This window comes from Aptenodytes forsteri, unplaced genomic scaffold (assembly GCF_000699145.1).
Source record: "Aptenodytes forsteri isolate BGI_AS27 unplaced genomic scaffold, ASM69914v1 Scaffold6, whole genome shotgun sequence".
NCBI classification, from domain to species: domain Eukaryota; kingdom Metazoa; phylum Chordata; class Aves; order Sphenisciformes; family Spheniscidae; genus Aptenodytes; species Aptenodytes forsteri.
Window position 1 is genome coordinate 148,875 of NW_008795709.1, and position 12,746 is coordinate 161,620.

Below are 12,746 nucleotides of genomic sequence, written 5' to 3' on the forward strand. Positions count from 1 at the left end.
CGAGCGCGGGGGGCGGCGCGGGAGGGAACGGGCAGGAGCGCTGGGGCTGGGAGGGGGTGGGGAGGCACTTAGATGCCACGGGGAGGGGGCCTGGGGGTTGAGGACCCGTGGGGCACCCACAGGAGTGGGAAGGACATACCGGAGAGGCGAGGAGTAAGGATGCACCGCGGGGAGCAGTGGCACCCGTGGGGCTGGAGGCGCCGGGAGAGGTGGGGAGGGATGCGCTATCGTCTCACCTGTGGGCTTGGGGAGGGGGCAGGCACATCCAGAGGCACCTCCGAGGGTGGAGAAGGGATAGGGACCCTCCCTCGGGGTGCTGGGGGGATGTGGCGTTAAGGTGCCCGAATGCTGTCCTTGGCAAGCAAGCCTGTGCCTGCCCTACCAGTAGGTCCCCTTGGGGTCGCTTATCCCTGCCATTTTCACAGGGAACCCCCAAAATACCCAGTAGTCAGCAGCTAATAACACTCTGCTTCTGCGATGCACAGAGCAGTGCAGAAACTTTACCAGGACCATGCTCACAGGATGAAAAGCTTTAACATCAGGGCTGTGCAGCTGGGCAGCAGAGTTAACAGTGGGCGCCTGGCTGTAATTTCAGCATTCCCTGGGCTTCCCTGCTTGACTTCACATCATTAGCGTTGTGCTTTGATTGCAGAGTGTCTTGAGCAACGTGGGGAAGTTGGAAATACGCATGCAGTGCCATGTGGCTGTTAAGGTCATAGCCCCTGTCTCATCATAAAGTGGCATGAGATGGCTTGTGCTGAGCTATGAACACATTCCTGCCAAGAGGAGGAGAAAATTAATACAGCCCCAGCAATAAAGCCGACCTGCCTGCATCCGAAGTCATGGGAATCCAGGCCAGCGGGGGCTGGAAAGGCTTGGCACACTGTCCTGCCAGCATGACTGGGTGTCTCGGCAGCATGGCTCTCCAAAGAGTATCTCATCTGTTAGTCGCTGATAAGAGTGGTTAGCTTTGCAAAGCCCAGGGGTTAGCTTTACACAGAGTCTGGCTCTGTAATTGTTTTTATGCAGTTTCCTAAAATCTAGGGTATGGGCTTTTTGCGAAATGGCCTGTGCTTGTGTATATGAGCTGGGGTTTAGACCTGTCAAGTGTTTTGATATGTCCCATATAGGTTCGTATGCAGGCATCACACCCATCTTTCTTGTCTCTGTTTCAGCCTCTGGGTCCTTCCAAGCATGGCTTTTCTTCTCCTGTGTGTTTCTGACAGCGTGCCCTTCCCGCATGGCATGTTAGTGAGGTTATTTTATTATCTGCTGAATATGTTCTTATTCCTCCAGGTAACCTCTGCAAATTGATTGCAGTGTTAGATTTCCATTCAGAGCACACCTTTGAAATGAATCACAAGGGACGTTTCATGCAAAAGCCTCTGGCTTGGATATTTTAAGCAAGATGCCTAATCGGAACGTTTCATGGCTGGTGGAGCATGTAGAGGGGTATTTTCCTCTGCTGGATCTCCTTCCCTAGCTTTGCCAAGTTTTTGCCTGCTAAGCCATTTGAGAAGAGGGCATCTCTCTGTTACCTTGTTATCGGTGGGGTGGTTGCTGGATTTGCTGTCCTTGGGGGACCTTTAGAGAGATTTCCTTGGGAGAAGGAGCATTAGGGGGTTAAATACTAGAAAGTTAGGCCGGGTGGGTTTCCTTGCTTCTTGAAGGTGTGATTTTTCATAGGAAAAGGTGACAGCTGAAGGTGAAGAAAGCAAAACCAAGGGGAAGGTGAAGAAAGCAAAACCAAGGGTAGGAGTTATCTCTTAAGTTGTTCATTTCTTAAGTTCATGTCACTAAACAGTTAAGTGCAAAGCTCTTGCACAGAGCAGTGTTTGCACAGGAAAAAACCCAAACACAACAAACCAAGTAAGAGCTCAGTGCCCCAGCGGTTGGTAGCCCAGACAAGCTTTCTCCTGAACAACTCCAGCACAGCAAGCACATGATGGATGTGGACTGTTATCATGTCACCTAGGAGAATAGCTGGCCCCCAAAAAACATTCTCCATACTAATGCATTTTCCAGTGAGTTAATTACGTGCTCATCAATTTGTTGCACTTGATCCCAGATAAATGGGGTGAACGGGACCATTTCTGGTTTAACATTGCTTCAGTTGCCTCTCTGTGACAGTAACGTGAACTCATTTGAAGCCATGAGTTCTGTCCCGGATGCTTTCCCTTGATGTTGCAAAGATAATATGGAAAAGTAATCTGCAGGTGCTTTATTAACTCTCAGTGCGACACTCATATTTTAACTTGGTGCCAGTCCAGCCTCCTCAGTGCTGAAAGCATTTTGTTTCAGTTGTTTAAATTCCTTCCACTGAGAGTATTTAACTTTGCCTTATTTGAATAAAATTTTAGAGACAGGTCTTTAGAGAAGGGAAAATGAAAGAAATGAGATTTTAAACAGAAGAAAAGATAACTTACACAACTTTTCTTCTGGAAAGATGGAGTATCTATTAGAAAATAACCATTTTCTTCCATGAATTATTAAGAACTGGAGGCAAGGAAGAGGATAATTACGCAGAGGGCTTCTTAATAGCCTTTGTATCCTGTTAACACATTTCTGATATGAATGCTGAGTCACTGGAAAAGAAAATTGCAGAATTATTTGCATATCTCCTAGAAGTTATCTTCTTGTTAACATCAGGTAGCTGATTAATAAACATGGAAGATAATAATGATCCTAGCGTATAGGCTGCAGGGAGCAATACATAATTAGAAGTTACATCCCTACAGAGAGGGTCTGTTTCTGCCTTATGCTTAGTGGAATAACCCTCTGTGCTTGGAAGCTAGAATTTATTTGAACTTCAGTCACTTTTCTAAGTAAATGTATGTGACTCCCTGAAAGAAAAAAGTTCCTTTAGTGAGTTTACATGTACTTCATATTCTTCTGCTGCCCAGCGATTAGGTACTAGCAAGGTTGTGACCCAAGACATAGAGATTTTGTGACTGAAAGATGTTAAGTGCAGCAGAATTGTCTAAGGGCAGGTTTCACACCAGAAGTGCGTGCCTGTGTCCTTCTCTTGGAGTAAAGAAGTGTTACGTGTGAGAGTCTATGTTTGGCCTGGAGAACAAAGGGCATAGTTCAGAGCCTCAGGTTCACTGTAGTCTGGCTGTGTCCTGGAAGAAACAAAATAAAACAAGCTGCTGAGCAAAGTCTTTGGGGTTGAAACCCTTCTGGTGCTCCTTGGTCTTGCTGCTGCTCCAGCGAGTGCTAGCCAGGTGATTCTGGGATGTACCTGCTGCAAAGATTGGCCACTGATCATGACCACCCTAGTGACGGCAACAGGGAGGTGAGGTCCTTTTATGGTTCCACCTATATAGTTTATCCTCAGTCACTCAGGACTGCCCTGCTTGCTGGAGATGCTCGACTGCTTGGGTCTGCCTGTGGGAGTGTTTCCTCCCTTAAATCTGCGCAAATCAGCTAGGTGAGCACAGACCTACTGCTAAAAATGCCCAAGTACCCCAGCGACATTGGACTGAAGTGGCAACCTCTGGCACAAGGTCATGGCATGGGTGGCCCCAGCTTATTCCAGGATGAGAAAGTTTGTCCGCTATCTCCCCAAACCAGGCTAAGCAAAACTGGAATAGTTTTTATATACAGTCAGTAATGAGTAGGTCTTAAATAGCTAGTGATTAAGGCAGATATCGACAAACTGCAGCAAAAAGAATTTGGTTGAATGTGGAATGGATTCAACATCAAGGAAAGCCTTTAGACAAAGAATGATAAATGCCATTATCTGTCGTTCTTTTTTAAATAATTGAGTCCGCTTGTGAAAAACTGAACTTGCCTCACTCTTGGTGTTCCTCGGAAAGAAAATGTGTTGAAGACCTGTGGACTCTGACATCTTCATCCTTGGGGATTTCCAAGACTCAGCTAGACAAGGTTACAACTTCACTGATCTACTGTTCCGAGTGGGAGGGTGGGTGAGAGACCTCAGAGGTCCCTTCCAGCTATCACTGCCATGACTCTATGTCCCTGTCCCTGAAAGCCATTCAGAGCTTTCATCTGCTGATTCATACGGTGTTTACTTATGTCGCCTATCCTCCTGAAATCAATGGGCATCAGGCACTGGAAGGATGGAGACTTCCAGTGAGAGACAGCCCAAAACTCATGCCTATGCTAGGAACTTTTACCAGTATCATTTTGCAACATTTCAATACCAGCAAAACTCCAGATATGCAGCTTAACACAGGTATCAAAAATGTATTTGGTGGTGCCATTTATTCCTGTTATTTGAAATGGTATCACCTTTGTTGGGAAAGAGGGATTGGCTGGCATATCTGTGCCAGGATGGGTGTGCCAAAGCTGAAGGGACAACAGCTTGTTATTTGTCAGGTCCTCAGGAATATATCAGTGAGATACAGGCAATTTCTGGGAGTGCAGAAGTGCCTGCATTGCAGTAGAAAGGGCTTCAATATGTTCCTTACTCTTCTACCACCTGAAAAAAATTAGGTGGGGATCTGGGTTATAAACCTTAGCAGCATTCTCTGTTACTTTCTGATTCATGGAAAGCATTTGAATTAGTGGATTAACATCTACTTCAGGCCTCTCCCAGTGCCTCAGAGAGTAAGGCCACTGAGCCTAATAAAAAAATGCATTATTTCATGAAGATGGGACAAGTGGAGAGCTGTTTTGCACCATTTAGTGAAATGAAGTCTCTTTGCAAACAGGGAGTCAGGCTGCTTATAGCTTTGCTCAAGCACAAGAGCAGCATGGGCTTAGGTGGCAGGGCAAGTTGGGAACAAGCTAGGAGACACCAGTTCTCAGTATAAAATTAGTTCACAATCTCAAAAGAAAGCTGATCTATCACCTCATCTGCTTAAAATAGATATAGGGAGAGGTCCAGGTGCCAGGGGGATTGGGACTAAGGCACTGGATTGCCCGCTACCTTAAACTGGAGGATTCGGCAGTGTGGCATGGAATATCCTCTTTGCCACAGGTTGTGGTGGATGCTGGAAGTTTAAAAATGGAAGAAAAAAAAATAGAGTTGCAGAGCAAGAAACCATAGGTGGCCTTAATAGCATGAAAATTCCACTTGAACAGGTTCCTGCAGGCTGCTGCAGGCAGTAAGGTGGCACAGGAGAAGTCTGGCTATGCATTTTCTCCAGTTTTCTCTTGGCATCACTGCTGGCCTCTCTTGGAGAGAGGAGGCTGGTGAGGAGGATGCTACAGTCACACATAACCTGCAGTTAATGTCCTCCTGCAGCCCCCAGTCATATGGGGGAGGATGTTTACATCCACCGAAGCAGCAGGATGGTGCAGCTGGCTCGCCTGCACTGCTTCAGGCAGACTGGCAGGGCGCAGTGCTTGGGCATGTCCCAGCTGTACTTGTGCCATGCATGTGAGCCTCTTGCCGTAAGTACCGGAGCGTGTCTTTCCACCTGAGAAATTACTAGGGTAAAAGCAAGCAACACGCTTGAAGGAACATAGCACAGGACAATTAAAAATGCTTCTGAGCTGCTTTTCAGCACATCAGCCTGGGGTGGCACTGCTGAAAGGCTCTTTCCTAAGGCACTTCCTCACTGCTTCTGGTGAGACCGGGAATGCCCTAGAAATGGTTTGGCACTTGCTAATTGGCTGTTTCTGCCAACTTGAACCTGGCATAGCAGCAGGGCAGAGAAGGACAGAGGGGAGAGGGCTGATTTTCCTGAACATTTTCATCTCCCTGACAATGATTCCTGTAGGGAAGAAGTCAGCAGCACCGAGCATACTAATAAGCTTGTGGTATAAGTCTGGGTTTGTTGTGCAGGGGGGATTGGTTCCAGTTGACAAGCTGCCTCCCTGGCCAGGTCCAGAGCGCTGAGCTGTGGCATCACCTCTAATTTTGGTAGACTCCTCCAGGCTGTTTTTGTAAAGGCTGGGTTCAAAGGTTCACAGAAAGATGTGGAGGAAGCTCCTTGTCTCATCACATTCCCTCACCATCCTGTCAATGGCATCCCCACCCCCACACCAATAAGAGATTACTCTGGGGGTCCTGTCTGTCACACACAGCCCATGAATCATTCACTTCAGCTGTGCTCCTACATTTGCAATCCCACGTAGCCCAAAAGACAGGAACCAGACCTCAGGGATTCAATTATGTACACGCCGCTCAGTCTCTCCTTCCTTGATCCCTCCGTGCCCATTCATTTTGCTCCATCCTGTACTGTTCTCTGCTGTATCAGTCACAGATGGGCAATTTATCCTCTCCTGTTTCCCACATGAACCCCATCTATCACCTGCCTGCCTTTGAAATTAATTTACTGGCTGGCCAACTGCCCACTTTGCATCCCTGGCTCCCTCCTGTCTGTGTGTAACATGGGGGGTGCTCCCTGGAAGGGGGGTGAGCATCTCATGGTGGCTGCAATGTGCTGCAGCGTACTATGACCCTAAGGAGTGTTGCTGACCTGTGGGTAGTGCTGCTGGATGGCACCGCTGCAGGTGCTGTGGGACGGTGGGGAAAAGGCTGCTGTGAGTTACCCACACGCTCCTGGAGGATCTGCTCATGCCATCAGTCACCATCACAGCACAAAGCAGCAGCCTTCTGCCTGGCAGAGAAATGCGTGTGGATTGCTGTGATACTCAGCCTTGAACAAGGGCTTTAGTAGTCTCTGGAGCCTCCAGAAAGCTCCTGAAGGGGTGTCCTGATGGGCAGAAATCAACATAGTTTTCCTTTTCTCTCTCCTCCAGAAGTTTTTTTCTGCTGTTGTTTTCAACTCGACTAAGCACATCTGTCTACTTGATCTGTCATGGACACATTTACAGGTGCTGGCTTTGACTTCTGCTGCCTGTCTGTGTGCTACTTCAAATGATGCATGGCAGAACAGGGCCACACATCCTGCTAGAGGGGAAATGCACTTCGTCTTAGTGATTTGGCCTGGGATCATAATCACTTTGGAGGGAGGTGGCAGGTCCCAGTGGCATTTCTTATGTCAAAAGTTTTCTCAAAGAGCAGAAACTTTCAAGACAGGCTGTAAAAGCTGCTTCTAACTGCTTAAGCTGTTAAAGGAGACAGGGTTAAGGGAACCTGCCTGGAAAGCTGCTCACCTTTTTCTGGGTGCTAAGGCTAAACCCCATAGATGACCTGCAGCTGTAAAGCAACAGCCAGGCTGGTGGGTCAGCAGAAACTGTTTTCAGCTGTGAAAGGGCAGAGATTGTCCATGGGGGTGGGAGCAAAGCTGCTACTGAATCAGCACAGTGCTTGAAAGTTAATTGATCCAGCAATGCTTGTCTTATTTCCATATGGGAAGACACTTCGAAAAGTCAAAGGCATCTTCTTTAATGGCCACCTATTTCTCACAAAGCAGGTGGTTTCAGCCAGGGCAGTGTCCATCCGAAGCTGCTTTCAGAGACAGCCTCACACCCTCTTCTGTCTCTTCACCTTGCAAGAACAGGCTCTGTGAATGGAGTGGTCACCTGAGAAATGCCTAATACAAGCAAAGCCTGTGTTCCCCATCTCTGTCCCAGCAGAGCTTCTGTCCAGCTTCTAGTGCCCTTGGGCTGCGTTTGTGGGACAAGGGCACTGTACCTGATCCGTGCCAGGGGGAAAGGGTTGCTGGTAGCTATCAATGGCAGAGGGAGGGCAGGTGGAAGGGAGGACAGGCGGTAGGGTTAGCGTTTCCATTTTCCCTGTGCCCTGTTTATGCAGGGCTGTGCCCTGAGCATGTTTCATGGCAACATGTGCTGCAGCTGTCTCTGATCCCATAAACAAGGTATTCTTAGCCTGGGAAAACCCACCCGATGTACTTTGTGGTCTCCAGGAGTGAGGATGAACTGCAGATAAGAATTTCAGAGTTGGCTGGTATATCACAGTCAGGGTCAGTCAGGCTTTGATGCCTGTCTGCCTGATGGATTTGTCTGGTAAAACGGAGGATAAAAAGACCTTTATTCACCAAGGAAGTTAAGTAATGGCTTGGAGGTGAGTTTGCTGCAAAGGTGGCAGGCACCATCACCATGAAGGCTCAACGCTGCTGAAGGCTGTGCCTTCCCTGTGAAGGCCAGTGCTAGAGGTACCACTTCACGATGAGTGTGTGTGTGTCTTACTGCCTGCACCACTGCCAGCCACAGCTGTGTGGTCTGTATTTTCATTAGAAACCTGCCATCAGTCAAGGGAGGAGAACAGCAAAAAGAGGAGAAGGTGACAAAGCCTGGGGCTTGGAGGCACCGTTTCTGAGTGGCACTGCTGGATGGAAGATCTACAAAAGGCAGGAGTTCCCAAAACACTGCCTGGGCTTGAGGATGATGGAGAAAGGTAAATCTCAGCTTTGTTTCCCCCTCGCCCTTTTATGGCCTGACCTGGCCTGTACTCCTCTGTCACAAAGCTGTGGTTTCTCTTGCTCTTCTTCCTGCTACATTTGGGGCAGTATCTAGCACATTTGGGGTGTCTATTGGTGGGCCTGCATTCTGAGAAAGCTTTTTTTTTTAAAATAGCGTTTGAAATGTTTTTTATCTGCATGATGTTTTTTCCAACAATAAAGGTAACTTTCATGTGTAATGGAAAAATCTCAGTTTTCCTCTGATTTTCAACTCCTCTCTCCCCCACCTATGTGGGGAGTATTTTGAAGGGGCTGAAAGGGAGGAAGAAAAAATATTTTCTGTCTTTTGCAGATGATTCTCTTATGGCAGAGTGGAATCACCTGAACTGCTCTGTAGTTCATCACGAGAGGCCAAGGCTCCCCAGCCATTATTGGAAGTATCACGCTTTTGGATTAATTCCACGCCCACAAGCAATGGGAGTTTAGGAACTGCAAGAGCTTGGTCTATTTTTGTGTATCAGTGCTCCCAGGCTCTGCTGAGCCCAGACTTTTCTGATCTTTGGGGCACTCTTGAACTAGTTCACTTGATTCAAATCTTCCCTAGTGAGAACAGCGAGAGCTCATCTGTGTCTTAGGAATCCCTATTTCACAAGACTCTGGTGGTTTCTTTGCAAGAGATTTTAATGACTAGGAGGGGAGGGAAGGGTGCAAGACCGACAGTTCCCGACCAAATTAATTGATCAGGCTGAGACATCAGGATTTGGCCATAGCTGGTTAACGAGGCCAGGGCTGGTTGGAGGTGTGAGGATGGTTTTCCCCACTCCTGCTCTGGCTGAAGGAGTCTGCAGGCTTGTCCTTGTACCATGTGGTGGCAGCCTTGCTCACAGTATGTGCTCTGTGTTGCCTGCTCGCATCACTGGTTTTATTTGCAACATTTTTTTTAGAGTGAAGAGCTCAATGGACCGTGTATGCTGTCAGCTGGATAACGTTGTACTGTAATGTAGTGTGTTCATCCCCACAGCATCAGCAATACACAACTGCTTCCTTTCCTTGCCATGCTGGAGACATCTATCATTCAGTGTGAAAGAGCCCATTCTGCTGGGCTGGCTGCACCAACGTATACTGTCAGGGCTGCACGAGTGACAGGGCTGTGCAGGCGTGAGGACGCGAGGATGTTTGGGGCATGTGAGACCTCACCCAGCCTTTCAGATCTCTGCCTGGCAATCCCAGAGGTGCCCAGGAGCTGTGAGCCAGGACTGGTAGCAGGTAGCAAGGGCCATTCCTAGGTGAGTCCCTTCCCCTTTCCATTGCTAATTCATGCAGGATTTGTCTGCTTCATACTGTGTCTCACTCTGAGCCCCATTTTGGAAGGCTGGGGTCTCTCCTGCTCACAGGTTTGCCTGTGCTGGCTCTCGAGGGGAGGAAGGAGACAGGTGGTATTTATTTTGATTGAGCTGCAGTGTTGTGTTTGGCGGGGCTTTCCAGCAGTAATGGCTTAGCATGTTGTGGGCATACTTGGGAGTGAGTCACCAAGCAGTAATGGCAGTAGGAAGAGGAGAAGAGAAATACTTCAAGAGTTGTTCAGCTTTTCCTGATGGGAACCAGACACAGGGGCAAAGTTTACTTGGAGTGGCAGAAAACATCTAAACTGAAAGGTCACCTGAGGTGATGTGGGGACACAGCTCAGCTGTGGTCTCTGTCTCGAATCCTCATGTGTCCCTGTCACCAGCTGATGTGGAGACTTCCTGCAGATGCATATGATGTTGACAGGAGAACTTTCTACCTGTCAGCTTCTCTAGCTACCAAGAATCTCATCTGGCTGATGTGGCTGTCCTAAGGCACGTTTGCTTCAGTGCAAGCTGGCTTTACTAGAAATCATCCAAACGCCTCATATTTAAACAGAGAAGCACTTACTGCTGTAATAAAAGCATCTGCGTGGAGATTACAGTGTGCTGCAACTGGTTTACACTTCACTGAGCCCCAGCAGAAAGGATGTGCGTGGTTTGCAATATTGTTTTTTTCCCCTTAATTCTGGCTTTCACTGCTGCTTCTGAGCAGAGATGCATGTGTAGGATAGTAATTAGTTAGGAAATATTTCTTAGGCTGCATTTTGGCAAATGCAACACTACTGCTGGTGTTTTCACTCTGCAATATATGCTGGCCAGGTGGCCTAAATGGGGGAACTCTGTTCTCTCCATGGTTGTTGTGCTTCTGATATGTGTGCCACACTGAGGACTGGTACCTGTGGGCCCATTGCCATTACCATGGGATCCTGCAAATCCCAGTTTTCTTACATTTAGAGACCCTGTTGCCTGCAGGCACTAACCCCATGATAATGACCATAGTATAAAAACCTGCAGAGAAGACTGGGGGGGAAAGTAGATAGAAGTTGATCTCACAGCATTTTTATTAAATATGCATTTAAATTATTTGGAGAACTGAGTCTGGGCTGGTGGGCTTGCTTTTTGGCTTATCACACTGAGGGGACCCTTTGCAGCAGATCTACTTAGTACAGGTGGCTTTGGGCTTCAAGTGGAGGGCTTGGAGCTATGAGATGAATTTGTTGTAGGAACCAAGTGTAGTGCAGTAACTAATGGCAGGATAATATCAGTACGGAGCTTGGGAATGAACTACAATTGCTGATGGCAGCATCTCCACGTGCAAAGGACAAAGAAATTGTGGCTTCTTACTCATGTATTTGCTACTACTTTAGCATGGAGCTTTTCCTGCTGGTAAGTGGCTCTGTGCAAGCTCCTCACCCCGTTGCATTGGTCCAGTAGGAGATGCTCCCTGTTTTACTGTGATTCCCAATAGTTCCTTGCACATTACTAGGTTTATCTACCAGACTCTGGAAGCAAATTTATGGCTAATGCTGTCACCCCTGAGGACTGTGGCTATACTGCCTGCAGGAGAGGCAAGGAGTGACCTGGCCTGTGGAGCAGCACACTTGGGTGCACCCAGCATGTGGGAAGCCTTCTTTCTGTGAGTAGGTGTGCAGAGAAACGCTGAGCTGAAGCCGAGGCCCCTAGACCACACCCTTCCACAGCTATAATGCTCTGTCCTTTTAAAAATGCCTTCAACCTTGGGTCAGGCCTGCCGTGTTTCGGGATGTCAGGGTTACTGATCTTCCCCCCTGAACTCAGTGTTAGAGGGGTTTGGGGTGGTGGATCCTCTCTATTTTGGGAATGATGGTGTTAGAGAAACATGGCTTAGGGGTACCTCTAAAAGTGGCAATGGAAAGGCATCAGGGATATATCCTAACCACTCAGCTCTGACTTTCTTTGGTTGCTCCCAGCTCCAAGTCTGAGCAGGTGATGACCAGTGGCTGCAAAGTCTCATATGCCATATGAAGGGAGCCGAGAAGGGCTGGAGGGAAGTCCCAAGCTCTGCTATCCTTCCAGGACTGTTTGGGGAAGAAAGGCCTCTTGCCTGTGCATCTCAGAGTAATCTTTGTGGGTGAACTGCATGTGCAGCAATCCTCAATGGTGAACTGATGCTCTGTGCACCTCAGTTGTCTCTTCAGTCCCTTCTCCTTCTGTGTTCTGCATGCCCGTTCCCATGGTGACCATACCTGACATGGACACATGAACACCTCTGCAGTTTCTAGGAGATATCAGCAAGCCTCTTCCACAGGTAGCTTGGGACCAGGCATGGAACAGAAATTGCAGTGGGAATTTGGGCCTGGGACCACTGTTCAGAGCAGCTTAGGCATTGGTTTGAGTACCCCAAAACTCAGTAAGGGCTAGAAGGGGGATGCCTATGTTCTTGCTCATTCATCACCAAATCTGGAGCGTGCAGCCAACCAAGAGTGTTGCTGAGAGTTAGAGCTTTGCCCAGAAGTTTTGGAGAAATTAAAAATTTTTGCTCTAAACTGCAGCCTCAGCCTTGTGGCTAGTTGAGCTTCTAGTTGCTGCCATTGGGGAAGAGAGGACAGGCTGAGCTTGCAAACTGCCTGTGGACATCCTCCAAAGCCTATCAACACCAGGAGCCAAAGAAGTTGCCTTGGAAACTGTGATGAAGCTGAAGTTGCAGGGATCTTCTGGCAGGCTAACTGGAATTGCAATGTAGATACCGTCCCCGATGCTGGTATCAGGCAGAGCTCAGCAATCCTGGGGATTCTCATCCCAAGCCAAAGGGCTGTCCCTTAGAAAGGGCCGTCCTGGTGTAGCCGTCCTGGCGTAGCAGGATGCTAGGTAGCTTTTCAGTTGCAGGTCTGCCCACCCTGGGGAGCATGAAGAGAGGCAGGGTTCATATCAAAGTACTTTCTCTCCAGGGAAAGAGTGACGTGAGTCAACTGCGCCTGTTCCTTGGTTATGTTATCCCCTTAGAAAGATGAGTGAGCAAAGCAGGTACATTTGCAGCAGTGGAGGAAAGGGATTCTGCGTGGAGTGGGAAAGGAGATGGACTGGAAGACCAAGCAGCAGATAATTTGCCTAAGGGACAAAGAGAATGCAGCAGGTTACTCACTTTTTTTTTTTTTTTTTTTTTAAATTACACTTGCCACAA

At 48.1% G+C, this 12,746-nt stretch overlaps 1 protein-coding gene across 1 annotated transcript in view; it reads left to right on the forward strand.

Moving 5' to 3' along the window:
• The window catches only part of DUSP4 (dual specificity phosphatase 4), a 121,186-nt gene that overhangs the window by 591 nt on the left and 107,849 nt on the right, over nucleotides 1-12,746 (forward strand). The window lies entirely within an intron of this gene.